The sequence below is a fragment of the Lithobates pipiens genome, unplaced genomic scaffold (assembly GCF_037356315.1).
Source record: "Lithobates pipiens isolate NorthernLeopardFrog02 unplaced genomic scaffold, aLitPip1_a1.2 Scaffold_10, whole genome shotgun sequence".
Taxonomy (NCBI): domain Eukaryota; kingdom Metazoa; phylum Chordata; class Amphibia; order Anura; family Ranidae; genus Lithobates; species Lithobates pipiens.
In genome coordinates this window covers 155,063,691-155,090,464 of record NW_027507686.1, presented here as the reverse complement: position 1 = coordinate 155,090,464, position 26,774 = coordinate 155,063,691, and positions in this window count along the sequence as shown.

The following is a 26,774-nucleotide window of genomic DNA, read 5'->3' as shown; positions in this document are numbered from 1 at the left end:
AATTTGAGTGGGGGGAATAATTAATGAGTTGACAATCCATATATATCTATATCTATATCTATCTATCTATCTATCTATCTATCTATCTATCTATCTATCTATCTATCTATCTATCTATCTATCTCTCTCTCTCTCTCTCTCTCTCTCTCTCTATCTATCTATATATCTACACACACAGGGTGTATACAAAGAGTATACAAAGGGTGGGGGGCAAGTACAATAGTACAATGGAGCTGACAATATGAATTATAGAGAAAAACAGTCTCGGCTGTGGGTGTATATGGGGCCCAGGATTGAATGCTGAGGACGTTAATTAAAGCAAATATGCACGTGGGACACAAAAAGGTAAAAAGCTAAAAAAAAATGACACAAAAAAAAAAAATGCATGCATTCATATAAAGGGGACATTCACATCATATTCCTGTCATGGATATTAAAAGTCATGATGAAATGAATACAAACATACAATGCATATAATGCATATAATGCAATATTAAAAGAACAAACTTACCTTCATATATTCCTTCTGCAGGACCCGAATAATGGCAGAACAGGTCTCTGGAATAATGATCCCCAGAGCCTGGGGGGAGATGCCTGTCGAGAACTTGAGGTCCTGAAGGCTTCTCCCTGTCGCCAAGTAGCGCAATGTGGCGACGAGCCTCTGCTCCGGAGTGATGGCTTGCCACATGCAGGTTTCCTGCCTGCTGATATAAGGGGTCAGCAAAGCCAGCAGACGGTGAAAAACGGGGTCCGTTATCCTGAGATAATTCCTGAAATCATCAGGATTATTCTCATGGATCTCACGGAGTAAAGGCATATGCGAGAATTGGTCACGCTGGCGCAACCAATTCTTTGTCCATGAACTCCTCCTCACCCTGTTCACAGACTGGGCTCGGGTCAAAGTATTAACCCCAACACCAAGCCCCAATATAGCACGAACTCGTTCCCGAGTATGTCCACTCTCCATGGCTTTGAAACGGTTGGCTGGACAGACAAGCTCAACTGAACGCACTGAAGAACAGCCAGACCTATGAAGAACGACCTGAAACCCAGAAACGAGCGGACCAGAAGCGCCTAATAACAGGTACAACTGATCCACGCGTACCGAAAGACAGATACAAACCTCACAGGTAGACTGCGCCACAGTGAACGGACAAATTAAGCTGAAGTCTGAAAAGCGCGAATCGTCTCTAACCAAACTTCTACTAATGCAAAGTCAGCAGAAGGAGCCCAAAGGGTGCTTTGCTGTGTCTTGGACTTCCTATTTCTAGTCCCGTCGTACGTGACGTACGTCATCGCGCACGCTTTCAGCGGACTGTTCGTTCATCGTGTGTGGTCAAGTCCGTTCATGCTAATTTTGAGTGGACTGTTTGTCGGATTGTTTGACGAACAAGGTTGGGCGAACAGTCCGCCCGTGTGTACGCGGCCTAAGAGATATGCAACACCAATCATCTTTCAGTTCGCATAGTGTCTAGGTTTGTATTTTTCTCCATTTGGAAGAAATTTTCTCCATTTTCCAATATATGTGTGTTTTTTGTTTTTGTTTTGGTTTTTTTATGCTTTCCCCTGCACTGGCCCTTTACAGGGACATGGCTATAGTGGGAAATCCCTGTAATATTAATAAATATACCAATGTTGTACTATGATGGGGATTTTTTCTGGACTCTATTTTCTAATATATGTCTTTTTACATTTTCCCTTGTGTTCCTTCCTCTCTCTGTATTTGCTAGTTTAGTGGACACCTCTGGAGACCATTATCTCTACTTTTGGGATGGATGGCTAAATCCAGCACCTTTTGTGTGAGGAATTTTGATAGGTATGGCATTCGGGTATAACCATTTATGTAGTCACATGGCTGATAAACCCTGATTGGAAAAGTTACCAATCCAGACTTATGTCTCTGATGGGCTGTGTTTTTATTTTTTATTTTTTTTTCTTGACCATAGAACCGCTTGTCCATACCACAATTATCTGCAGGGTGGGATTCACGCCCCTTGAGTACAGTTAGTTTTGGCTGTTTTTATTGTCCACCTCTGGCCCCCATCTGTAGGTTGCGGTCTGGGTCCTGTTCGGCAGACATCTCTCCACCAGTTTTTAGCAATTTGGATGCCCTATGAATAGCAACGCACAACAATATCTGGGTAGATTATATGTTATAATCGAATTTGTTTCTTTATCACAAATTGTACCTATATTAGAATATTGTTTATTTATTGCTGCCTATGGTCTTTTTCTCTTTTGTAATGTCCATAGATGGGAATGTAATGCATCATGAGCCCCTGAGGAAAAGGTTTAACACTTTTGAACAACCTTGAAACGCGGCGGGCCTTTGTTGGTTTCAGCATTGTTCTGTGATTGACAACGTGGGTGCCTTCATCCCCATTATGCTGCTCTAGAAACACTGGAATTTGTTGTACTCTATTAATCACTGTGCATCCGCATATGTATATTGTTTTGTACTATGTAATAAAAAAAAATTTTTTAACTTCTTTTTGCTATTCATTTTTGAGACTACTGCCTAAACTAAAGTCCCAACCGAGGAAAAAATTGGTTTTGTTTACTACTCTTGCCAGCCATTTCCCTGATTTATTACCCCATTGATGCCTCTCTTTATTTACTATATGAAAAAACATGTTTTTTTTTTTATCTTGTTCTAACAGTTGTGCTAATTCCTCTCTTTTTGCTATTAATTCTTGTCTCTCTAGAATGCCTTGGGGTCTTGTCATTTGTTCTAAATGTTATATCTCTATATATAAGGTACTAAGTTTCTCTCCCCTCTCTCTCTTCTTCCCTGTTCCAACCCCTATCAATATTCTCCTTATAAAAGCTTTATGTGCTTCCCACAAGGTTGCTATTGTATTGTTTACAGCAAAGGCCTTTTTCAGCTCGTGTTTGATCTTCTTAATTATCAACGGACCCTGATTCAGAGAGTTATTTAATCTCCGCCCCACCCCCTAAAATCAAGTGATATTTCTAATTAAATCACTACTGGGGCATGATCAGAGAGAGTTATTAGTCAATCCTTGAAAATGACTCATGGACTGGGGAATAAAAAGTATAGTCCCTTTTCCCTGGGTGCCTGACCCTCCATGCATCTACCAACTGGCACTCTAATAAAAAAAAATAACCATCTTTTATCTTTCAAGTGTATAGCGAGAGGGCCCCCCTGTGATATCTACCCGAGGGTCTACACTCCGGTTTAAGTCTCCCGCTATTATAAGTTTGCCTTCCTTAAATACCTCAAGTTGTTTCAAAACTTTGTATAAAATGTATCTGGCTCCTTGTTTGGGGAATAAATGTTTACCAGCGTACATTCCATTCTACACAATCTCCCTTTTATAAAAAGGAACCTACCCTCAGGGTCTGCCAGCTGCTCCCTCACAACAAATACAGTATTCTTATCAAAACCTATGGCCACCCCCCACGAATGGCTGGATACTGAATTTCCATAAAAGCACACGGGGAACAAATATGAGGACACTCTGTGCCCAAAGGCAATGTGCAATGTGTGTTCCTTGGAGACAAACCACGTTTGCCCCAATCAAGTGCAATTCTTTATTTACCTTATATCTTTTACTTGGAGCATTCAGCCTCAGTCCTCTTACATTATAAGTAACTAAATTTATTGTAGTCTTAGCTCATTGTAGGGAGCACCTGGCAGGCAGAGGAAGGTACAGGAGTGGAGGGAGAAGAGGAGAAGATCCACCCCAATCCCCACCCCTCCCCTTCCCTTAACATATATGTTCAGTGTATGGACCTGATGGTATCCACCCAGAAATCTTCAAGTTCCCATACCTCTTGGGGGGTGGTTATTCCTGACCTTACTGGCCCTCCAGCCTCCCTGCCCCGTCCCCGTCCCTCCATCTATTTATTTCTCTCTAGTCATTTTCTTGCCTAAACCCTAGTGTTTCTTGTTTTTAAGCATCTCTTAAAATACATGCTTAAATATACCCTGCATCCTCCACCACTACCTCTCCCTCCTCCCTCCCCCTCTTCTTCTCTCGCTATGGGTCCACTGCATATTACTTAATTAAGCCAATATTGACCTAATGTTTTCTTACAATCCCGGTAAGAGGGGAGATATAAGATCCAGTTTACTACAAAGTCCTGGAGATCTTCAGGGAATCTAAGTACTGCTTTTTGACCGTCCTTTTTCTCCTTAAGACACGCTGGAAATCCCCACTCATATGATACGTTCAGTGTCTGCATTTTTTCTGTCGAAGGCTTAAGGAGTCTTCTTCTTGCAAGAGTCTTTGCCGATAGGTCAGAGAATATTTGCAGCTCAGTTCCTTGATATAGAATTCCTGATGATTTCCGTCCATTTCCTTCCATGATTTTAGATTTCTCTGCAGCATAGTGGAGCCTAACTATTACGTCTCTTGGATTATCATACACCTGGGCTTGGCGTCTCACAATCCTATGTACCATATCGATTTTCAATATTTCTTTTGCTTCTTTCCCCAGCATAGGGTTGAACAGTTCCTGCATCACCTTTCTTAATTCTTCACTTTTAAATCCTCTGGTAATCCTCTTATCCGTAGATTTTTTTTCGTCGGCTTCAATTTTTTTGGTCTTCCATTTTATACAACAGTTTCCTCCATTTTTTCTACTTGGCCTAAAACCTGCCCAATATCTGCTCTAACTGTCACAATATCAGTTTTCCATGATATTTCAACTTTAGCCGGTGTCTCTGCCAACATGTCTTTAATTTGAGGTATGCCTGCTTGAACTTCCTCTGGTCCTAGATCCTCCTTCATCTCTGGATCCACACCTCCTTTTTTCTTCTGGCCTCCACTTTGTACTTTAGAGTTTCCTTGGGAAATATTCCCAGCATTCTTTGGTCACACCACAGATGTATCATTCACCTTTACTACTTTAGTATCCTCTTCTGTAAATTTTGTTGACTTGCCCCCGTCTGTGCTGAAACCACATGCCTTTCCTCTCGTGTTTACTTATTTACTTTATTATTAGCACACACACCAAGTCAAGGAATATTATCAGGTACTTGCTTCTCTAAGATACATAGGAGCTGTTTAAATGGGTGATAAGCTTTATAGTACTCTTGCTGGTAATTTAATATGCAAGCCATTCCTTTTTCAGCAGCCATAAACAATTATCAGCAAATAGAAGCCTTCCTCAGTAAATAGCACCTCCTGTTATTTAATGAAATAATGTATAAAAAGAAGCTCAATCACTTTCACTCAATCACTTTCAAGTTACAGAAACTTTTCAAGTTTCTGCAACTATCAGCAATTAGTAGAAAATAATAGCAAACAGTGGCAGCCATCAAAAAACAGCAAGAATCACCAGCAGGCAAAATACTCTTCAACCAGTAGAAATAAATGTCCATAGATGACAGCGACAGCACTTTTCAGCATTTGATTGACAAACAATAGTGACTATCAACAGTTCTCTGCAATTTAACAGCCAATATCAGTAGTCTCCTGTCTGGGGCCCACGTAAGCTATATCGGTGAATAAAAGAACTGTATAATGCTCTTAGTGCTGTTTTGAATGCAATGGACAGTTCCCTCTTCACACAACATTCTCTCCTCTCTAGAGTACATAAGAGCTGTTTATAGTGCTCTCAGTAGTCATTTAATATGCAATCAGTCCCTTTTTCAGTAACCATATGCAGTTTTCAACAGGTAGAAACCCTCCTCAGTCAATAGCCCATCCTGTTGTGGGAGAAAATAATATATGAAGAAAGGCTCGGCCGCACCGCAAGTTATAGCGACTATAGGCAAGTGGAAACAAACAATGGCGATTATCTTAAGAAGGAAGCAGCAGGGACTCATTAGCAGACAAGACAACCTTCAGCAAGTAGCAACAACAGCACTTTTCAGCATTTGACTAGCAAACAATGGCACTTGTCAACAGTTCTCTGGCATTTAACAATTAGTATCAGTGGTTTTTAAGTGCAGTAAACAGTTCCTTTTCCAGATGAGGCTTCTTCCTCAGCTAGAAACTGTTTAAATGGATAAGGGACTTTATAGTGCTCTCAATGATCAAAATATGCAAACAGTTCCTTTTTCAAAAAGCAATCCTTTCTCTGAGGCACATAAAGGCTATTTAAATTGTAAGAAAAGGCCTTTTAATACTTTTCACATTTATTAGTACGCAATAATCAGTTCCCTTTTTCAGATGATATGGGTAAGTAAGTTCTTTGCATGTTAAGAATAAATTCCTACCCCCTTCCAGTGGGTCTCCCTCCTCCGAGCAAGACACAGCCTTCTAGCCTTCCCCGCCGACCACCGGGGTCCTTGCCTGGGTCCTGGTCTACACAAGGTGCCTCAGTAGCTTCCTCCCCTCCATGTTCTGGTGTTCTAAAAGGTCCCAAGCTCCCATCAAAGCCCTATCAGTGGGGAGGGGAAGCCAGGCAGGCTGCAACAAGTACGATGCACGCCACAAGCCCACAGACAGTGGTATGGATCCCAGGATCCCCAGCAGCAGAAAGACAGCAGGGAGGGGCCAACTGCAGTGGGTAATACACTAGGCCTGAGCTAGATGTCAGGGTGCCGGGATGCCAGTGTTGAAGCTGTGGATGCTCGCCCTACCCCCTCCAGTGCTTTGGCTCACATCCTCTCACAGGGCCCACTCCTACCCCTGGCATTAGCGGGAACCTTCTGACGGGGTTCTGGAGTCCAGCACGGGCATAAACCACTACATGTCAGGGCTCCTCCCTCCTTGTTCACACTGTGTCTTTGCGAAGTTAAACTAAATTAAATCCTTTCTTATTTTTGCTCGGGGATAGAGTCCAGAGGGATTAGAATTCTTATCAGTTTTTGGGGATGTCTGAATCCCTGATAGGGTTAAGACACCTCCCAAATTTTGCCAGTTTCTCCAAATGTATTCACTTCCTGTCACATAGCCAAACAGGAAGTGAGGGTAAAACCCTACCAATGTCTTTCATTGGGGACACACAGGTCCATCTTAATCGTTTCCCCATTAGGTAAATTGCACTCTAGCATTTTGCTGTGTACATTCCAAATTATTAGGTATATTGGACTTTGGGGGTTATTTACTAAAGGTAAATCCACGTTGCACTACAAGAGCACTTGGAAGTGTAGTTGCTGGACATCTGAGGGGGACATGAAAGGAAAATAAAAAACAGCATCTTTGCTTCTACATGATTGGATGATAAAAGCACCAGTGCTTCCCCTCAAATTTACAGCGAGTAGTATTGCAGAGTGGATTTGCCTTTAATAAACTGAAAAATACCTAATCATTTGGGGTGCACACAACAAAGTGCTAGAGTGCAATTTGACTAATGTGGACACTAGTTAGATTAACCTGAGTGTCCTCAAGGAAAGACATTGGTAGGGTTTTACCCTCGCTTCCTGTCTGACTATGTGACAGGAAGTGAAGCCAATTTTCAGAAAAGGGACAGAAAGCCCAACCTAAAAAAGACAAACAGGGGTTCTAACACTCACTTGGTTTCCCTCAAATGCCCACAAATAGAATAGAATTGTCTTGAGCTAGATTGTAGCTCAGTGGTTCTCAAGACTGTCCTCAAGTACCCCCAATAGGCCATCTTTGCAGGTTTACCTTCATCTTGCACAGGTGCTTTAAATCAATGGCTTGGTATTTTGGACAGCTATTTAGCTAAGATAAATTCCCAAAACATGTCCTGTTGGGGGTACTTGAGGACTGAGACGGAGAACCAATGTGCTAATTTGGAAAATTGAATACTTACCCCTTTATAATTTTCCTTTCTGGTGCCTATCACACTTTTTTTTTTTTTTGCCATGGCAATCAGCCTAGTTAAGCTGCAGCTGTGAAATCTGTTGCATGAATTTTTTTTTTCTGGGGGGGGGGGGGGGGGTCAAATGCATTAGTTGGATTGAGCATGCATCTGCAAAACAAATTCTTAACAAAACACATAAAACATAAAAATTTGCTAAAATTTTATCGGCCAACAAAACAGGACTTGGAAAAGAGCAGGGAAACCAAAAAAAACACACATATGTTAATTTGAGACACTAAGGCCGCGTACACACGGGCGGACTGTTCGCCCAACCTTGTCCGCTGAACAGTGTTTGGGCGGACAGTCCGCTCGTGTGTGGGTTTTCAGCGGACAGTTTCAGCGGACAGTTGGACGGACAAAGTCTTTCGGAAATTCCGAAAAACTGTCCGCTGAAACTGTGTTTGAGCGAACAGTCCGCCCGTGTGTGGGCCTGTCCGCTGTACTTTCGAAATGAGCGGACTGTTCCCGCTCGGAAAGTCCGCCCATTTCGAGCGCGTGTACAGGTAGGCGGGGCCCGCGAAGGAGACGTCGCGGGCTCCGCCGCCTGGAATGGGCTTAAAGGGGAACCCCAACGCCGAAAAAAATCGGCGTGGGGGTTGCCCCCAAGTCCACACCAGACCCTTGTCCGAGCACGCTACCCGGCCGGCCAGGAAAGGGGGGCGAGCGAGCGCGCCCCCCCTCCTGAGCCGTACCAGGCCGCGTGCCCTCAACATGGGGGGTGCCTTGGGGAAGGGGGGGGCCGCGCGGCCCCCCCACCCCAAAGCACCTTGTCCCCATGTTGATGAGGACAAGGGCCTCTTCCCGACAACCCTGGCCGTTGGTTGTCGGGGTCTGCGGGCGGGGGGCTTATCGGAATCCGGGAGCCCCCTTTAAGAAGGGGGCCCCCGGATACCGGCCCCCCACCCTATGTGAATGAGTATGGGGTACAATGTACCCCTACCCATTCACCTGTGAACTAAAGTACAATAAAAAACACAACACAGAGAAAAAATATTTTATTGCACAGCTCCGGGGGTCTTCCGTCTTCGGGGGTCTTCTCGCCGGACTCCTCCGCTATGTGTGTGTAGCTCTTTTGCTAGCGGAGGAGTCCGGCTTTCTTCCTCCCCGCCGCCGGCCTCTTCTCCCGACTTCGGGGGTCTTGTCCCCCTCTTCGGTTCTTCTGCCGGGCCACCGCGCCTGGTCCGGTGGCCCGGTCTTCTGTCGCCGTCTTCCGTTCTTCTGTCGCCGCCTTCGGTTCTTCTGCCGGGCCACCGCGCCTTCTTGTAGCTCTTTTACAGGCGGTGGCCCGGTCTTCTGTCGCCGCCGCCGCCTTCCGTTCTTGTTCTTCTTCTTGTTCTTCTTCTTCTCCTGGAGATGTTGACTCGACGAGCTCTCCGGCCGGAATGCCAGGGACACGCTCCGCTGCCACTTATATAGTGACAATGGGGCGGTGTCACATGGTATATGTCACATGGGTTGGTCACATGGGTTGATGTCACATGGGGACTATGACATCGTAAGGGGCGGGGTCACCATGTGACCAACCCATGTGACATATACCATGTGACACCGCCCCATTGTCACTATATAAGTGACCGCACAGCGCGGCTCTGGCATTCCGGCCGGAGAGCTCGTCGAGTACGGCCTGGTACGGCTAGGAGGGGGGGCGCGCTCGCTCGCCCCCCTTTCCTGGCCGGCCGGGTAGCGTGCTCGGACAAGGGTCTGGTGTGGACTTGGGGGCAACCCCCACGCCGATTTTTTTCGGCGTTGGGGTTCCCCTTTAAGCCCATTCCAGGCGGCGGAGCCCGCGACGTCTCCTTCGCGGGCCCCGCCTACCTGCACACGCGCTCGAAATGGGCGGATTTGCCTCCGCCTTACGTGGGCGAGTCCGTTCATTTCAAAAGTTGAGCGAACTGTTTGCCCAACCTTGTTCGTCAAACAGTCCGCTCGTGTGTGGGCAAGTCCGCTCATGCAAATTTTGAGCGGACTGTTTGATGAAACTGTTTGCCGAACAAGGTTGGGCGAACAGTCCGCCCGTGTGTACGCGGCCTAACAGAGTATGGTTTTGAGGTTTGACCATTTTAGAGAGGAAATTAACAGGAGTTAAGAGGACTGTGCCCACAAACGGACAGTCTCTTAAGGATTTAAACACTAAACACTAAAGCCCCATACACACTATCAGAGTTTTTCCTTCAGATTTACCAAATCCATGTAGTGCAAGGGCCTGCCTGACTGCATACACATTGAATCTCCTAAGGTTTGACCTCATATTATATGGTTTTGGTAAATCTGAAGGAAAAACTCAGCAGAAAATCTGATAGTGTGTATGGGGCTTTAGTAGTCACAACAGCTTGAGGAAGATTTTGCAAAATAATTCAGCACAGACAATTAAATCAAAGTGAAACTAACAACCTACAACCAACAAACATTGACAACTAGGGATGAGCTGAACACCCCCGGTTCCGTTCCCGGCAGACATGCAAACGGACCTAAAGTTTGCACAAACATTTGAACACCGTTAAAGTCTGTGGGACCTGAACGTGAAAAAAACAAAAGTGCGAATTTTAAAGGCTAATATGCAAGTTATTGTCCTAAAAAGTGTTTGGAGACCTGGGTCCTGCCCAAGGGACATTTATCAATTAAAAAAAAAGTTTTAAAAATGGTTGTTTTTTCGGGTGCAGTGATTTTAATAATGCTTAAAGTGAAAAAATAAAAGTGAAATATTCCTTTAAATATCGTACCTGGGGGTGACTATAGTATGCCTGTAAAGTGGAGCATGTTTCACATGTTTAGAACAGTCCCTACACAAAATGACATTTCTAAAGGAATAAAAGTCACTTAAAACTTCTTGCGGCTGTAATGTAATGTCGGATCCCGGCAATATGGATGAAAATTATTGAGAAAAACGGCATGGGTCCCCCCCCAGCCCATTACCAGGCCCTTTGGGTCTTGTATGGATATTAAGGGGAACCCCTCACCCAAATTAAAAAAATAAAAGGCATGGGACCCCCAGGCCCTATATACTCTATACAGGCAATCCAAAAAAGACAGGGACTGTAGGTTTGTTCTTAAGTATAATCTGTTTGTAATTTGGAACAGGTACATTTTGTAAGTGTAGCTCCACCCAAAAAATCTATTTTTAAGCTTTTTGGATAACATAGGGAAGGGTTATCACCCCTGTAACATTTGTTTTGCTGTCTGTGTCCCTGTTCAGAAGATTTCACCTCACTTTCTGTCCCAATGAAAATTGGATTTTGAAAATTTGGGGTTATTAGGGAAACAAACATTGGTGATAAAGCATCAGTGGAGGCACTTTTCCCATATTAACACTTACAAGAGAAAAATTCTCTTCCTAGGAGTAGATTTCCTCTCACTTCCTGTTGTCTCGCTCCATTTGTAAGTAGGAGTCATTTGTAAGTCAGATGTTTGAAAGTAGGGAACTACCTGTATATACTATATGGCCTGCCCTATATACTCTTCAGAAAATTGGACCTTAGGTGTTGATGGTACCAGAACACTGTAAGCCCTCACAGTTACTCTTGGTGGGTGCTGGAACAGGCCCTGCTGTGAAATATTATATCAAGAATTGTAATTACATGCCCCTGTTAAACAGGGGCAGAAAAATTGGGCCTTTGGTGGTGGTTCCATAACACTGTAAGCCCTCACAGTTACTCTTGGTGGGTGCAGGAATGGGCCCTGCTGTAAAATATTAGATCAAAATTTGTAATTACACGCCCCTGTTAAACAGGGGCAGAAAAATTGGGGCTTTGGTGGTGGTGTTGGTGCCACAACACTGTAAGCCCTCACAGTTACTCTTGGTGGCCATAGGAATGGACCCTGCTGTGAAATATTATATCAAGAATTGTAATTACATGCCCCTGTTAAACAGGGGCAGAAAAATTGGGCCTTTGGCGGTGGTGCCACAACACTGTAAGCCCTCACAGTTACTCTTGGTGGATGCAGGAATGGGCCCTGCTGTGAAATATTAGATCAAAAATTTTAATTACACGCCCCTGTTAAACAGGGGCAGAAAAATTGGGCCTTAGGCACTGGTGTGGGTGCCACAACACTGTAACCCCTCACAGATACTCTAGTTGAGTGCAAGAATGATCTCTGCTGTTAAATATTACAGCAAACATTATAATTATATGCCCCTGTTAAATAGGGACAGAAAAATTGGGCCTTAGGCACTGGTGGTGGTGCCCTGAAAAAAAAATGTTCTTAGAAGCTATCAGCATTGAACATTGAGGAGGAATAGGATAGTCACTCAGCATAACAGGATGGTCACTCAGCATAGGCAGTCTTCAAGGGATCTCACATTCATAGAATAATTAATCGGTTACAGCAGCATCAGGTGCTTAGTAGCTGGTGATCCAAGACTGATTCATTTTTATGAAGGTGAGCCGATCAACTGAGTCTGTGGACAGGCACACTCTATGATTGGTTACAAAGCCTCCAGCAGCACTGAATGTGCGTTCAGAAAGAACGCTGGATGCAGGACAGGCCAGTAGCTCAATTGCATATTGTGCAAGCTCTGGGCAGTGATCAATCCTCAGCACCTGGTAACCCAGTGGATTTCCGGTTGGAAAGGTCTCCAAGTCTGATCTTGCCCCTAGGTATTCCTGCACCATGTAAATCAGATGCTGGCGATGGTTGCTGGAATGGTTCAGACCTTGGGTCTATGGACTAAAGAATTGTCTGAATGCATCGGTCAGATGCCCACCTTGTCCATCGCTCCTTCTGTGACTGACCAAAGCCTCAGCAACACGTTGTCCAGGAGGACCATGGAATTGTAACCTCCCAGGCTCTGTAAACGCATTGCACAAACCTTTCTGCAAGACCTCCCAAAGATGTTTCATCCTCTGCTCCCTCTCTGCGAAGGCTGTATAAGCTACCCCTGTAACGTGGATCAAAAAGGGTTGCCAGCCATTGATGATCCCTCTCCTTGATACCACAAATCCGAGGGTCCTTTTGCAGGCTTTGCAGGATCAGGGAGGCCATGCAGTGGAAGTTTGCTGAGGCATTCGATCCAGAGTCCTCTGGGTCACTAAGGATGACATGATCCACAGCTACCTCCTCTCAGCCACATACAAGTCCATGGGTTTCTGGGGACTGAAAATTATCCCTCGAAGACTTCTGCTGCTGCTGAGTGCCAGGCACCACCTTCATGCTGACACAATCCTCCTCCTCCTCCACCCCATCCTCCTCCTGTGTGATCAGCGGGCTCACAGGAATACTGTCTGGATAAAGGGGGCCTTGAGAGGTAAGGAAGTCCTCCTCTTCCTCCCTCTGTTCTGCCACAAGTGCCCTGTCCTTTATTCTATGAAGCGTTTACTCCAAAAGGAAGACAAAAGGGACAGTATCACTGATGCATGCACTGTCACTGTTCACCATCCTCGTGGCCTCCTCAAATGATGAAAGGACAGAGCATGCATCATTGATCAAGAGCCACTGGCATGGCAAAAAAAAAAGCCAAGCTCCCCTGACCCTATCCTTGTGCCATAGTTGAAAAGGTACTCATTGATAGCCCTCTGCTGCATGTGAAGCCGCAGCAGCATGGCCAACGTTGACTTCCACCTGGTGGACATATCACAAATGAGGTGGTTCTTGGGCAGTTTGCCTTCCTTTTGAAGGTCAGCCAGCCGAGCACTGGCATTATAGGACCGGCGTAAATACCCCCAGACTTTTCTGGCCTGCCTCAGGAGGCGCTGTAAGCTCGGGTACATGCACGAGAACCGCTGCACCACCAAATTAAGGACATGAGCCAAACAGGGAACATGGGTCAAGTGTCCCTGTGGGAGGGCGGAGAGGAGGTTGGTGCCAGTGTCGCAAATCACTATTCCTGGCTGAAGCTGGTGTGGCGTCAACCACCTCTGAGTCTGCCCCTGCAGAGCTGACAGAATCTCTGCCCCAGTGTGGCTCCTGTCCTCTAAGCTGACCAACTCAAGCACCACATGGCATCTTCCTGCTGCTTACGTAGCCCCTTGAACGCCTACGGAGCACAGCTGGTTCCGAGGACAAATCTGCAGAGGAAGAGGCCACGGAGGAAGAAGAAGAGGATGGGGTGGGGGAGAGAGGTGTGGCAGAATCACCACTACCAGCATTTTGGAGGCGTGGTGGCAGAACAAACTCCAGCATTACTCCATCCTGTCCTGCATCCTTCCCAGCTGCCAACAGAGTTACCCAGTGCACTGTAAAAGAAAGGTAACGTCCCTGTCCATGCCTGCTAAACCATGAGTCAGTGGTAATATGCACCTTACTGCTGACTGCCCTGTCCAATGAGGCCAAGACATTGCCTTCCACATGCCAGTAGAGAGCCGGAAATTGCCTTCTGTGAAAAGAAATGGCGTTTGGGAACCTGCCACTGAGGTACCGCACATTCCACAAATTCATGAAAGGAGACAGAGTCTACCAGCTGAAAACACAGCAGTTGGAGTGCTAGCAATTTAGCCAAGCTAGCATTCAGCCTCTGAGCATGTGGATGGCTGGGACCGAATTTCTTTAGACGGTTTAGCAACTGGGGTAGGGAAATTTGCCTTCTGCAATCGAATGTTGGTGTAGCAATAGAAGATTGGCCGCAAGTACTTGGCACACCTAATTCTAAACCTTCACTCCTCTCAGTGTAGGTTTCTGAGAGAACTGAAGGTATAGTGGGGTTGGAGATCCCAGCTGATGAGGAGCAAGAAGAGGTCTGCCATGTTCTTTGGTGTGGGACTTTTAAATACTGTTACCAACGGACTGCATGGGAGGTCGACATATGTCTGGTCAAGCATTTGGTGCCCAAGTTTTGGCCACGCTTGCTACACTTCAGACATGTGTTGCAAACAACAACGGTGCGATCTGCTGCACACGTATCAAAAAAGGGCCACACCAAAGAACTTTTCAAAATATGTGGGGAGTCAGTGGTGCCATGCAGAAAAGGAGCTCTGCGGTGTGATGTAGTCGGGTGGCTGCCCTTAAGCTTGCCTCTGTAGGGCATCCTGCCTCATTGGAGATGTGCCTCCTCCTCCTCTCTTCTATCAGGCACCCACGTAGAGTCAGTGACCTCATCATCCCCTCCCACCTCGTCACTGGAGCAAACCTGGCAGTATGCTGCAGCTGGGGGAACATGACTGACAGTTTCTTGTCCTTCTTGGGCACCCCCTCTATCTGGGCTCACATTACTGCCTTCCTCAACCTGGGTACCATCATCAGGGCCTTCAAAATGCTGTGCATCCTCTTGCAGCATGTACCTGACACTGTAGTGGAACAGTTCGGGGGACTCCTCCGTACATTATGGTGGGGCTAGGGAAGGAGTGACTGATGACATTGAGCCGTTGGAATAGGCCGCTTTGGCAGCTGCATTGGCAGGCAAACTACTCTGAGCCTGGATGACAGAGGATGAGGACGGCTTATTTATCCACTCTACCAACTCTTCTGCATGTTGTGGATCAACACCACCAGCTCCTGAAAAAAAGGACAAACGTGCACCACGGTATGCACCGTGTCCACGACCAACAGTGTTGGCTGTAGACACAGAGCCTGCTTGCCCTCTTTTGGTCGCCGGTGAGCGTCTGCCTCTTCTTGGTGGGCTTCCAGACATGCTGTAAAATTTTATAAGCAAAACACAGCCTGAATTTTACTAGAAAAAGTACACCAGGAATGGCCTGCAGTCAGATATAGGCTTGGCCAGACTAGAATGCAGTGGATATATATATATGTAGGAGGCTGTGTATATATATTTTATGCACTGCAGATCCCTGAATCACCTGCCTGTCTGAAAGTGTATTTGAAAACGAACACCAGGAATGGCCTGCAGTCAGATATAGGCTTAGCTAGACTAGAATGCAGTGGATATATATACTGTATGTAAGAGACTGTATATATATTTTATGCACTGCAGATCACTGAATCTGCCTGAAAGTGTATTTGAAAATGCACTGCAGTGAGATATAGCTAAACTGGATATAGCTAAACTGGATACAGTGTGTATGTGTGTATATATATATATATATATATATATATATATGTATATATATATATATATATATATATATATATATATATATATATATAATATTGTGAGGGGGTAGCTCAGCAACGGGTGTGTGTGACCCCCTGGATGGGTTCACCACACAACATCAGGCACAGCAGACAGTGTTGTAGGTGAAAAAAAGCAAAGGTGTGGTTTATGTATACTATATGTAAGGAAAAAGAAACAAAAAGAACATGAAAAGAAATCCTGTTCAGCTTGACCACTTACTACACACGTAGATTCCCTATCTAAAAAGCCTTGTGCTGCCCTAGTCCCTGGTTTAGAAGTTTGCGAAACAGACGTTGACTCGCCGCACAGGAAAGGTAGACTCCACACTCCCCAGTCTAAACAACACAGAACTGTTTCCAGGATGAAGCATCTCCCTAAGCATGCTGTTTTTTTTTTTGTAGATGTCTTAACCACTTAACAACCGCCCTATAGCCGAATGACGGCTACAGGGCGGTTTCTTAACTCTGGGAGGCCGCCATATGACGTCCTCCCAGAATTCCGCTCTCGCGCGCCCCCCTGGGGCGCACTCGAGAGCATCCGTCCATAGGACCCAGCGCATCACGGATCACGGTAAACGGCCGCTCATAGCGGCCGTTTACCACGTGATCGCTCCGTCAAATGACGGAGTGATCACTTGTAAACAACCCCGCGTCATGTTATGACGCCGGTTCCTCCCTCCCCCTCTCTGTACCGTTCGGAACAGCGGAGGGGGAAGAGATCGGTGTCAGCAGCGAATCTGGGCTGCATCTGCAGTGCCCACATCGCTGCTCACCGAAAATTAACCCCTTAATTCCCTGACAATACTCTGCAATACCCTGCCATTACTCTGCATTACTCTGCAATACCCTGCAACACTCTGCATTACTCTGCATTACTCTGCATTACTCTGCAATACTCTGCAATACTCTGCATTACTCTGCATTACTCTGCAATACTCTGCATTACTCTGCAACACTCTGCAATACCCTGCAACACTCTGCAATACCCTGCAATACCCTGCAATACTCTGCAATACCCTGCAACACTCTGCAATACTCTGCAACACTCTGCAACACCCGCCAATACCCTGCAACACTCTGCAATGCTCTGCAACACTCTGCAATGCTCTGCAACACCCACCAATACCCTGCAACACTCTGCAATGCTCTGCAACACCCTCCAATATCCTGCAATGCTCTGCAACGCAATACTCTGCAACGCCATACTCTGAGATACCCAGCCATACCCAGCCATAGTCGGTGATACCCTTCAATACCCAGCCATAGACACCCCCCCCCCCTCCCGCCGCCCTCCGGTGCTTCTACCGACTCGCCAATACGATCAAATCCAGAATCTTTTTTTTTATTTTTATTTTTTTCGGCCTCACCAGCTTAGAGGTGAGATGCAGGGTCTTATTGACCCCATATCTCACTGTAAAGAGGACCTGTCATGCCATATTCCTATTACAAGGGATGTTTACATTCCTTGTAATAGGAATAAAAGTGATCAAAAAATTTATTTTTGGGGAAAAAAATGTCAAACTAAAATAAATAAAGTAAAATGAACAATAACATTTTTTTCTTTTTTTTTAAGCGCCCCTGTCCCCATGTGCTCGCACGCAGAAGTGAACGCATACGTAAGTCCTGCCCACATATGAAAACGGTGTTCAAACCACACATGTGAGGTATCGCTGCGAACGTTAGAGCGAGAGCAATAATTCTAGCCCTAGACCTCCTCTGTAACTCAAAACATATAACCAGTAAAAAAATTAAATCGTCGCCTATGGGGATTTTTAAGTAGCGACATTTGGCGCCATTCCACGAGCCTGTGCAATTTTGAAGAGTGACATGTTAGGTATCGATTTACTCGGTGTAACTTCATCTTTTACATTATGCAAAAATTGGGCTAACTTTACTGTGTTTTTTTTTTTTTTAAGCACAAAACAGTTTTTTTTCCAAAAAAAAGCATTCGAAAAATTGCTGCGCAAATACTGTGCAAGATAAAAAGTTGCAACGACCACCATTGTATTCTCCAGGGTGTTTGCTAAAAAAACATATATAATGTTTTGGGGTTCTATGTAATTTTCTAGCAAATAAATGATGATTTTTACATGTAGGAGAGAAATGTCAGAATTGTCCTGGGTGCTCCAGAACGCCTGATGGCGCTCCCTGCATGTTAGGCCTCTGTATGTGGCCACACTGTGTAAAAGTCTCACACATGTGGTATCGCCGTACTCGGGAGTAATAGCAGAATGTGTTTTGGGGGGTAATTTGGGGTATGCATATGCTGTGTGAGAAATAAACTGATAATATGACAATTTTGTGAAAAAAAAAAATCTTGATTTTGCAAAGAATTGTGGGGAAAAATGACAACTTCAAAAAACTCATCATGCCTCTTACTAAATACCTTGGAATGTCTTCTTTCCAAAAAGGGGTCATTTGGGGGGTATTTGTACTTTTCTGGCATGTTAGGGTCTCAAGAATTCAAATAGGCTGCCAGTACTTCAGATGTGATCAATTTTCAGATATTGGCACCATAGCTTGTGGACTCTATAACTTTCACAAAGACCAAATTTTTCTTTTATAGCACAAAAATTTCATATAGGTCCAGTGTTGCATGACTGAGTAATTGTCATTCAAAATGTGAGAGCACCGAAAACTGAAAATTGGTCTGGTTATTAAGGGTGTTTAAGTGCCCAGTGGTCAAGTGGTTAATGAGCCCATTTACTTCAGCTGGGCTCATTAACTCTTCCCCTGAAGGACTCCTAGTACTCCCTCTAGTGGTATAAGTTGGCATAATAAAGCCTGAATCTAGGGCATACATATTTTCCATCCTGGATGCAACCAGGTAATTTTACCTGCCTGCTGTCACAATATATATATTAGCCTGGATGTATGTATGTATATATATATATATATATATATATATATATATATATATATATATATATATATGTGTATATAATACACTGCAGCTAACTGAATCATCTGCCTGCTCAATCTAAATGAAATGACACTTTCTCAGTCAATGCCAGCAACACACTACACAGAGCCGACGTGCAAGTGGACTTATATAGTGTGGGGCGTGGACTTAACCCCCCGAGTCGGAATTAGCCAAAGGCACCCTGCTTTTGGGCAATTATGGCTCTCTTTGCTGATGGTGTTGTGATTGGTCAAAGCATGCGGGTCATAGTGCATGCTTGGCCAGTAATCAGACAGCAATGCACTGTGCTCCCGCAGTGCATTATGGGCCGTTACACGGCACTTAAATTTGGCACGAACGGCCCATAATGTTAGTTTTTCGACGAACGGGGGAACAACAAATGTTTGAGTCGAACTCATGTTTGACCCAAACAGAAAGCTCATCAATATTGACAACTAGGGGTGCACCGAATGGAAATGTTGGTGCTGAAACCGATACTGAAAATGAAGGATGCACAAGGCTGAAAACTGAAACCGATACCGGAAATGACAGTTTTTAAAAAATATTTATATTATTTTTTATATGCAATTGTATTATATTCAACTTTTTAATTAATATCATCAGTTTAAATCGATATGAATTTATTGTTTGTCATTATTGGCACCTTTAGTGCAAGAAATGTCAAGAAAAATGCAGTCTGCAGTCTCTAACCATCTCTTTTATAATGTCTGCAATCTCTTACTTAAACTTAAACACATTGCTAATAGTATTAGCAACATTTCCATTTGATTCACCTCTAGAAGATATGATACAGGGGATGGTCAGAGACTGCAGACATAATACAGCAGGAGATGTCAGAGACTGCAGACATGAGATTATGATGAGGAGGGAGTGGGGGACTGGGGCGCACCAGGGTGACACTCCCATAATGGACGACACCAGTATCTGCTTTTTGTTTGCTATCGGCCAAATGAAAAAACACTGTTTTCGCCCGATAATTTCCGGTGGCCGAAATTTCGGTGCACCTCTATTGACAACATCAACATTTTTTGTAAAAAAAGTAAAAAATACTTTCTCTAAAACACGTCTGCAAGCTTTATATAACAGAGGTTTGTGTGCTAATGAGGCAATTGAAAACACATGCACAGCCCAAGAAACACACAAATTGCAAGTTCACCCAATGTAGAGACAGAACTTCAATGTGGGTATACCTGTTTAGCATGTCCTTAAATTTCCAACCCAAAAAACACACTCTCTGAGCATGCCCAGAAAAATCCAAGTGCTGTTCACACACAAAAAGCACAAAAAAGCAAAAACAAAGTCCCTGAGCATGCCCAGACCAACACAAATGCATTTCCACACCAAAAGCCACAGCAAAAAACCAAAGTCACTGAGCATGCCCAGAACAACCCAAATGCAGCTAGCACAAAACCTCACCTCATGTCCAAAATTAAGCACATCATCAAGCATGCTACAAAATTACAGAAGGGACAAACACCCCCCGGTCTCGGGGGGCAAACAAAGAGCTTAACATGGGCAAAAGTTATACAACAAATACCATTGCAGTCTATGGGAACTGACTTGTTAATTTTGCGAGTCCCCCCTTGGCTGGCTTATATTCTAGTTATTGGCCTTAAAATGGGTATGGGGGCCCAGGCCCCACCCTGAGGGACATATATAAATGTCACCAATTTGGACAATGCCAAAAACAAAACAAGGAGAAGTGCCTTTAAAAATGCTAAATTACTTAAAAGCTAGTAACTTGGGGGGGGGGGGGGGGGACTTACTCTGCCTGTAAAGTAGAGCATCTGTAGCATGTATCCAAAATGCTACTTCAAAGATGTAGGGCTTTAGAGAAAACTTATAAACCTACATTGCAGCTGCAAGATTTTAACCCAAAACAAAAAATAGCCTGCCCCCCATTAGGGTTTTTTTAAGGATTAAAATGAGAACCCCCACATGAAAAATACCACCCCAAACTAAAAAAATATTTTGCCCCTCCCACACACTAACAAACCCCTAGTCAAACACACAGCAAGCCAGCCCATGAAAGGAGAATGGAATAGTGTGGAATTCCCCTTTAAAAGCAAAAGTAAGCCCATGGAAATCCAAGGGGGTTAAACGGGGGAGACAAGAGCATTGTAGAATAAAGTTGTGGAGCTCCCCTTTAAAAGAAAAAGTTAGGAGGGTGTGTCCTGGACATTAAGCAGTGAGGACATGTCTGGTCCCAGCTCTGCTCATGCCAAAGTTACAGCAGCAGCACACGGGTGATCTTGAACCTAAAAATGGCTCAAGACATGTCTCAGGCAGCGGAACATGTTGCAAGAACTGGGGGCAAATAAATCCCATCAGGGGCAGCTGGAAACCTATTTCCCCAGGACCCATGGCAAGGCCCCAGAAAAATCCAAGATAGCACCGACCAGCAAAACCTCTAAGCAGCATGCGGTGCTGCTGATACAGCCTACACCGCTAGCAACTTCAACGCAGCCATCGCTTGGATCGGTGAATGACTCTGTCCCCCGGCCTCTCCTGGGTCCATTGCCTCCCAAGCTGAGGGTTCTGACATAGCAGACCTCATGGAAGATGGGGACATAAAGCACCATATATGGTCTCTACCTACCAGGGAAGCCCTAGAGAGGTTCACAACCAGGGTAAAAAAAGCTTTTAAAGAGGATATTGCCCAGCTTAAAGAAGATATACACAGCTAGGTAAAAGGGTATAGACACTGGAACAAAGAATGAATGAAGCCCTCCCCACTATAGCAGCCTTGCAGATGAGATATACTGTTCAGGATCAAAAGCTGGAGTCATTACTGTCCCAACTTGATGATTTTGAAAACCATAGCAGAAGGGCCTGCCTGAAGCAACTGCGCCCAAATACATTATACCCTCATTATAGGGGATATTCAAGGAAATCCTGAAACTCCTGACACTGCGACCATTGAAATCAGTTAAGCCCATCAAGCTCTGAGACCACCTTTTCAAGATGCAGACAACCTGATATCAAGGTAATCTCGTACAATGTTTGTGCTCTCTGCTCCCCTTACAAGCGTAGCAAATTATAGTACAGCTACCTTTCCACGGTACACTCGGATAGACCTGCTATATGTAGATCGCCCCACCTTGGAGCTCCTACGGGGTTTGTCCATCAAAAGTATTATCATATTGGACCATGCTCCGATCATTGTAACCCTCGCCCTGCCCTCAGGCACACATAGGGTCTGGTCTACACTACAAGAGTTTTTTCTGCACTTCAACAAGTAGAACTTAAGCACAAAACAGGGGGAGACCCTGAGGCTTTAAGGAAACTGACTGAACTTAGAGAGCTGCTCTCACGCCTGCTGGAACGACAGGCGCGACAACAGCTGAGATACCTGTCACACAGATACTATGAGCATGGCATAGGTTCTCTGATTACTATGCAGGCCTTTACAATTTAGATGCCAATATGACCCCGGATGCTAAAGCAGGCAGACTGATGAAAATTTGCAAATACCTGTGGGCTGCCGACCCTGACTACAGACCAACAAACAGACTTAGAATTCTCAATCACTATCGCAGAGATAGAATCTACCATAAAACCACTGCCCAATGGGAAAAGCCCAGGCCCAGATGGGTTTACTAAAGCGTATTATAAAATATTTACCCCGGCACTCATGAGCCCTATGTGCAGATACTTCAACTCCTTGGCAAAAAGTGGCAACGTCCCCCCTTGGAGGCCCTATTAGCACAATTATCTGTTATACCAAAAGAATGTAAGGAGCCCACTGCCCCATAGAGTTATTGTACCATATCTCTACCGAACACAGACATAAAAATACTGGCCAAGATATTAGCAAATAGACTGAAACACCTTATACCCCATGTAGTACATCATGACCAAACTGGTTTCATCACAGGACATGAGATTAGAGACAACTCCATACGGGCGATGAACCGAGAGATGAACCTCTCCCATACTTGATCCTATCCACAGATGCCGAGAAGGCATTTGACTGTATTGATTGGTCCTACCTATGGGTGGTCCTGAATACACAAGGAGAGGCTCCAAAATGCTATCCTGGATACTCGTCAAAGTTAACGGCATTTTCTCACCCAAATTCGCAATCAGGAATCGCGTGAGACAGTGTCCCTCTCAACCCTTCTCTTTGCACTGGCCCTTGAGCTCCTACTGAGAAGGCTGAGGACAAACACAAATATCAAAGGTCTGAAAGTGGGCAACGTAGAACACAAACTTTCAGCCTACACTGGTGACATACTATTTCACTTGACAACCCTACTGATCTCGTTGCCAGTCCTGATGGAGGAACTTCAACATTTTTGGACACTTCAAAATTAACTACACAAAATATGAAATCCCGCTCATGCAGTTATCCCCTGCCTTGACAGATAGCCTAAAAAGTACATTGTGTGCATTGACTAGGTCGTTAAAGAGGAAGTAAAGGCAATAAAAAAATAAATAAAAAAATACAACCTGCAAGGCAAAGGCATAATGAGCTAGTATGCATAGCATACTAGCTCATTATGAATAACTTACCTGAGAACGAAGCCCCCAAAGCTGTCCTCCATCTTCATCTTTGCTGCTGCCATGTATCCCAGAGTGACTTCCGGGTCTCACTGCTCCGGCGCTGTGATTAGCCGGAGCTGCGATGATGTCACCCCGCGCATGTGCACGGGAGCCGATACGAGCTGCATATCACAGTGATCTGCGGCCTGCTCAGTATGCCAGCGGTGCCTGTCTATTTGTAAATATCTCCTAAACGTTATAGGTTTAGGAGATATTTCTTGGACCTACATGTAAGCCTTAATCTAGGCTTACCTTTAGGTCAAAGTGGTTTGTATGGGTTTACAACCACTTAAATGGTTGTGGCATATTCCCCCATTCTGTTCTCAATATGATCTACTCTCTCTCCCACTGCTGTTAGCTCTGTGTTGAAATTTCTCATGCATGCCATCATATCAGTGTGTATGGTGCTTCTAAGTGAGATAAGCATGTCTTTGAGCGTAGGGATGAGCCGAACACCCCCCCGGTTCGGTTCGCACCAGAACTTTCAAACGGACCGAAAATTCGTACGAACTTTAGAACCCCGTTGAAGTCTATGGGACTCGGACGTTCGAAATTAAAAGTGCTAATTTTAATGGCTAATATGCAGGATACTGTCCTAAAAAGGGTTTGGGGACCTGGCTCCTGCCCCAGGGGACATGGGTCAATGCCTAAAATGTTTTTAAAAATGGCCGTTTTGGCGGGAGCACTGATTTTAATGACGATTAAAGTGAAAAAAAAGTAAAATATTCCTTTAAATATCATACCTGGGGGATGTCTATAGTATGCCTGTGAAGTGCCACGTGTTTCCCGTGTTTAGAACAGTCCCTGCACAAAATGACATTTAACGGAAAAAAAGTCATTTCAAACTGCTTGCGTTTTTAATGTAATATCTGGTTCCGGCAATATGGATGAAAATCATTGAGAAAAATGGCATGGGTAGCCCCCCCCTGCCCATTACCAGCCCCTTTGGGTCTTGTACGGATATTAAGGGGAACGACGTGGGGCCCCCAGGCCCTATATACTCAGAACAGCAGTATACAGGCGGTGCAAACAAGGCAGGGACTGTGTAGATTAGTTGTGTTAAGTAGAATCTGTGTGTAATTTTGAACTGGTACATTTTTAAAGTGTAGCTCCAGTCATCACCCCTGTATAATTTGTTTTGCCGTCCGTCTTTTTTTATCTCACTTCCTGTTGTCTCCTTCCGTTTGCAAGTAGGAGATGTTTGTAAGTTGGATGTTTGAAAGTAGGGGCCTGCCCTATATGCTCTGAAGAAATGGCGGAACAAGGTGTTGGTGTTGCCACAACATTGTAAGCCCTCAAAGTGACTCTTGGTGGGCGCTGGAGCACCCTGCTGTGAACGATTATATCAAGAATTGTAATTACATGCCATTGTTGAACAGTAGTAGAAAAATTGACCTTTGGTGGTTGTGGTGCTGGTGCCACAACACTATAAGTCCTCACAGTTACTCTGGGTGGGCACAGGAACGGACCCTCCTGTGAAATATTATATCAAGAATTGTAATTGTTGACTGCACTGTTAAACAGGGGCAGAAAAATTGGGCCTTAGGCACTGGTGCCACGAAACTGCAACCTCTCCCCTATACTCTAGTTGTGGTGCAGGAATGAGCCCTGCTGCAAAGCATTGCACCAAAAATTGTAATTACCGTATATACTCGAGTATAAGCCGAGATTTTCAGCCTCTTTTTTGAGGCTGAAAGTGCCCCACTCGGCTTATACTCGAGTCATCGCTGTCTGCCCGCTCGATCAGCGTGTCGAGCAGACAGACAGCGGCCATTCTATTCAAAAGCCGCGCCTCCGGCTCCGCCTTCGCCTGTGATAGGCGGAACACTGAATTTCCCAGCAGCCTGTGTTCCGCCTATCACGGACATCGTATCATCCTCGTACTACGGACGAGGATGATACGACGTCTGTGATAGGCGGAACACAGGCTGCTGGGAAATTCAGTGTTCCGCCTATCACAGGCGAAGGCGGCGGCGCAGCTTTTGAACTTTACAATGGCCGCCGACGAAGAGGGCACGGGACGGCACGGCACGGGACGGGACGGGACGGGGGCAAGGCAAGGCATGACACGGGACGGATGCAAGGAGGCAAGGCACGGCACGGGACGGAGGCAAGGAGGCAAGGCACGGGACGGAGGCTCGGGACAAAGGTAGGCTGGACACACACACACACACACACACACACACACACACACACACACACACACACACACACACACACACACGGATGGAGACACACACAGGGATGGATGGATGGATGGAGACACACACACACAGGGATGGATGGATGGATGGATGGAGACACACACACACAGGGATGGATGGATGGATGGATGGAGACACACACACACAGGGATGGATGGATGGATGGATGGAGACACACACACACAGGGATGGATGGATGGATGGACACACACACACACAGGGATGGATGGACGGACACACAGGGATGGACGGACACACAGGGATGGACGGACACACAGGGATGGACGGACACACAGGGATGGACGGACACACACACAGGGATGGACAGGCATGTCTCACCCTCGGCTTATACACGAGTCAATAAGTTTGCCAGTTTTTTTGGGGGTAAATTGGGGGCCTCGGCTTATATTCGGGTCGGCCTATACTCGAGTATATACGGTAAACGCCCCTGTTAAACAGGGGCAGAAAAATTGGGCCTTAGGCACTGGTGCTGGTGCCACGACACTGCAACCTCTCCCATATACTCTAGTTGTGGTGCAGGAATGAGCCCTACTGCAAAGCATTGCATCAAAAATTGTAATTAAATGCCCCTGTTAAACAGGGGCAGAAAAATTGGGCTGGTGGCATCACCCAGAACCAAAAATGTTCTTCCAACATATCAGCGGAGGAGGAAGAGGATAGACAATCAACATAACAGGACAGTCACTCAGCATCAGCATAGGCAGTCTTGAAGGGATGTGATATTTCAAAAAAAATTATTCGGTTAAATCAGCTTCAGGTGCTTGGTAGCTGTGGGTGATCCAAGACTGATTCTTCTTGATGAAGGTCAGTCGATTAACTGAGTTGGTGGACAGGCGCACCCTGTGATCAGTAACAAAGCCACCAGCAGCACTGAAGGTGCGTTCCGAAAGAACGCTGGATGCAGGACAGGCCAGTAGCTCAATTGCATACTGTGTAAGCTCTGGCCAGTGATCCATCCTCAACCCATCCTCAACCCAGTAAGCCAGAGGATTTTCGGTGGGAAAGGTGTCCAAGTCTGACCTTGCCCCTAGGTATTCCTGCACCATGTAAATCAGACGCTGGCGATGGTTGCTGGAACCAATCATACCTTGGGGCTGCGGACTAAAAAATTGTCTGAACGCATCAGTCAGACGGCCACCTTCTCCACCGCTCCTTCTGACCGATGCCTCAGCAACACCTTGTCCAGGACCAGGAGTTTGTAACCTCCCAGTCTCTGGGAACGCGTTGCACACACCTTTCTGCAAGGCCTCCCGGAGATGTATCATCCTCTGCTCCCTCTGCAACGGCAAGATAAGGTCGGCAACCTTACCCTTGTATCGTGGATCAAGGAGAGT